The sequence below is a fragment of the Schistocerca americana genome, chromosome 2, assembly GCF_021461395.2.
Source record: "Schistocerca americana isolate TAMUIC-IGC-003095 chromosome 2, iqSchAmer2.1, whole genome shotgun sequence".
Taxonomy (NCBI): Eukaryota; Metazoa; Arthropoda; class Insecta; order Orthoptera; family Acrididae; genus Schistocerca; species Schistocerca americana.
Genome location: NC_060120.1, coordinates 414,155,262 through 414,155,990, shown reverse-complemented (window position 1 = coordinate 414,155,990; position 729 = coordinate 414,155,262). Strand labels below are relative to the sequence as shown.

At 51.7% G+C, this 729-nt stretch overlaps 1 non-coding gene across 1 annotated transcript; it reads left to right on the top strand.

Annotated features, from left to right (window-relative positions):
• Positions 1–448: 448 nt before the first annotated feature.
• Trnas-cga lies at positions 449–523 on the top strand. Its single transcript has one exon. It is a non-coding gene; the product is annotated as a tRNA-Ser (tRNA).
• The last annotated feature ends 206 nt before the right edge of the window (positions 524–729 follow it).

The following is a 729-nucleotide window of genomic DNA, read 5'->3' as shown; positions in this document are numbered from 1 at the left end:
CTGATATGAAACTTCCTGGCAGATTAAAACTGTGTACCCGACCGAGACTCGAACCCGGGACCTTTGCCTTTCGCGGGCAAGTGCTCTACCAACTGAGCTACCGAAGCACGACCCAGGCCCGGTACTCACAGCTTTACTTCTGCCAGTACCTCGTCTCCTACCTTCCAAACTTTACAGAAGCTCTCCTGCGAACCTTGCAGAACTAGCACTCCTGAAAGAAAGGATATTGCGGAGACATGGCTTAGCCACAGCCTGGGGGATGTTTCCAGAATGAGATTTTCACTCTGCAGCGGAGTGTGCGCTGATATGAAACTTCCTGGCAGATTAAAACTGTGTACCCGACCGAGACTCGAACCCGGGACCTTTGCCTTTCGCGGGCAAGTGCTCTACCAACTGAGCTACCGAAGCACGACCCACGCCCGGTACTGTGAGTACCGGGCGTGGGTCGTGCTTCGATAGCTCAGTTGGTAGAGCACTTGCCCGCGAAAGGCAAAGGTCCCGAGTTCGAGTCTCGGTCGGGCACACAGTTTTAATCTGCCAGGAAGTTTCACTTTATTTCCTGCTTGTATTTGTTTCACTCTGCTGTGGAGTGTGCACTGTAGAGCACGTGCCAGCGAAAAGCAAGAGTCACAAGTTTGAGTCCGTGTCTGGCACAGAGTTCTTATCTGCTAGGAGTCTCTGTAATATTTTAGTTACCAAGGACGTGATCATGATCGAAATGGAGAGGCA